We start from the raw sequence: 2774 nt of genomic DNA, 5'->3' as shown, positions 1-2774 counted from the left end.
AGAGAGAGAGAGAGAGAGAGAGAGAGAGAGAGAGAGAGAGAGAGAGAGAGAATACACACAGAGAGAAATAGATATAGAGATAGGTGACCCACAACTGGTCAAGGTTCAAAGAATAAGTGACTGCCAAGAGTGCAGCCCTGAAGGAGACATCCACGCATGCTCCTTTTTCCAGGGCTCAGGAACCATTGTGGAAGAGACAGCAGCAAGACCGTAAGGGGCAGGGGTGGTTGGGTGACTACAGGACAACAGTGTCTTCTGTCTACAGCAGTTGCACATATGAACTCATAGTTACTAGGACAACATGCTCAGGATCTGTACAGATTTAAGGCATACATGTAAAATTATGCAGCCATTAGCAGGACTCTAAGGCTTTAATAAAAAGAAGAAAAAAAGTTAGCTGGGTGGGTGAGACAAGAGATGGGTTAGGAGGAGAAGGGGTAGGAGATAAAATGGACAAAATACAGTGTATTCTTAAAGAGTTAATAAAATGTATCTCTAACTTTTCAAAAGAGAGAATCAAGATAAATCAAGTGAATATGTTTTCTCAGTAGCCTCAAAGTGACAAGTTCCATTAATGAGGAGAAACTAGGGGACATCTGTGGAAGTCAATGCAGACGCCAGGCAGTCTACATTTCTTTACATGCTTGAACTTAAGTTGGTCAGATTTCACATTCCTGCTTTCACTATGCAAAAAATCTGGCTTTGAAGGGTTTCCATCTGCCTATGGAGAGGCCTCCTTAGCAGGTTACACTCCAGAACCCATTTTACAGGTAGAGACACTGAAAACTGAGTTTCTAGAGTTAATCTGCCCAGGAAGAGGCAAGGATGCTGGGATTTTAATATAAATCTCTAATTGTTCTCTTTCTGCTAAGACAATGAGATCTAGACCTAGCTAGAGTCCATATAAGGAGAAGAGTCTTTTGAAGTCTTCTGCTGTAGTAGATGTTGCGTCAATAAAGGTTTTTCTTTCTCTGAAACAAGCCCATATCTCATTTCCCAAGAACTGCTGAGCAAAGCCATGGGGTAATTGCCAAAGCTCAGATGTCCAAAAGCAGAGCAGGAACTGCTCTCTCTGCTTCAGCGTCTCACTGGAACAATCAGTCCCAGATGTCCTGGGACTCTGCTATGTTCTCATGTGCTCTTGTGTGCTTTCTGACCCCTCCTTCAGGAGCTCAGTGAAATCCTCACTGGACTACCACAGCCAGCAGCCTGAATTCTTGTCCTGTGGAGGCTCTTCAAAGAAGTTAGAGCAGAATGGGCCACTTGAGGCAGGAGTTAATTCCAGAGCAAAACAACAGTTGTAAAGGCATCAGATAAGATTTCAGTGCTTAGAAAAGGCAGAGAAAACTCCAGATTTGTAAATAAACTTGGGAGCTGTTAAGTTTCTACCTGAGTCACAGATGCACTTCAGTTTAATCATTCATAAATCAAGCTCCTAAGGATGAGAAGTATTCAATGTGTCTAAGACACTTTCCTTTCAGAGCAAACGTACACATAACCAGTTTGAAATTACTCTGTAGTATGTTTTTCATAGAATTACAATAAAAACCACAGGGAATAAATTGTGAAGCCAAAACTGCATGTGTAAACTGCATGCAGGAAGGGTAGAGGCTCTTCAGACATAGGTAGACGGCTGCAACCACAGATAGAAAAGAAACCAGAGAGTTGGTGTTTCTCAGGAAAGCAAGTAGTTGTGAGTTGTTACACTTTAAGGTGAGGGTATAATAGCAAGCTGTGGATAATCTTGGGGTAAAATATTGGGGCCATACCACGGGACTTTCATAAACTATACTACGTGTTTAGCCTTATATAGAAGGCAGCTATAGAAGAGTTTCGAACAGTATATGATAGCCAGTGACCAGCTTTCAGACATTAACTTCAATAGCCATGAATGTGAACGACAAGTGGGGAGAAGAAGCACACTTAGCAGGCAGATCCAATAGCCTCAGAGAGAAATGTTGGGATCCTTAAGTACCTAAGCTATAGGAAAGGAATGCACACATGATATATCGAGAAGCATTCTGCCATCTATGTTGACAAACTTTGAAAGCAATTAGGTGTGTGTCAGTGGCAAGCCTCAAGCTGGCTTTGAAGTCCCCGGCCTGACATGTAGATGAATATATGATGGGCAGTGCTGGCAGAGAAGACCATCATGGAGGACGCCTAGGACTGAGAGAGACAATGACTTCCACGTTGCTCATGCTGTGTTTGAGGTACTCCCTGTACAGCTGCTTGGCAATTCCTAGTAAGCCGCTGGCTGTTTGAAGTAAGAACTCAGGGAGATGTATTCTGAAACCTACGAGAAGGATAAAAGAATCTGCAGAATACGTGTATGTGAAACAACGCGGCTTGGAAAAAGCTTTGGAGACCATTCATGCTCATTTGGGAGAGATTATAGCACGACTTAGTCGGTGAGCACTGGGGAACAAATGCAGTGAGACTTCCGAGATCTCGCTCTATCTCTAAAAAACAATAAGAGCACTCTAAGCATTTAGTATCTGTGAGAAACACAGCTTCCATGAATTATTATTATTATTATTATTATTATTATTATTAGTGGTGGTGGTGGCTAGTTGTACCACCAGCAGCAGCAGTAGTTAGTAGTAGTAGTAAATAGTAGTAGTTGTAAATAGTAGTAGTAGTAATAGTAGTAGTAGTTAGTAGTAGTAATAGTAGTAGCTAACATAGTAGTAGTTAATAGTAGTAGTAATAGTAGTAGCTAATAAGTAGTAGTAGTAGTTAATAGTAGTAGTACTTAATCATAGTAGTAATAG

General features: G+C 41.4%; 1 protein-coding gene across 1 annotated transcript in view; it reads left to right on the top strand.

The window, feature by feature from the left end:
- Positions 1–2774, top strand: part of Ttc23l (tetratricopeptide repeat domain 23 like) — a 51845-nt gene that overhangs the window by 48189 nt on the left and 882 nt on the right. The gene's annotated exons all lie outside the window — the stretch shown is intronic.

Source organism: Grammomys surdaster, unplaced genomic scaffold (genome assembly GCF_004785775.1).
Source record: "Grammomys surdaster isolate TR1022 unplaced genomic scaffold, NIH_TR_1.0 174, whole genome shotgun sequence".
Lineage (NCBI taxonomy): Eukaryota > Metazoa > Chordata > Mammalia > Rodentia > Muridae > Grammomys > Grammomys surdaster.
This window is presented reverse-complemented; position numbering and strand designations above follow the sequence as displayed.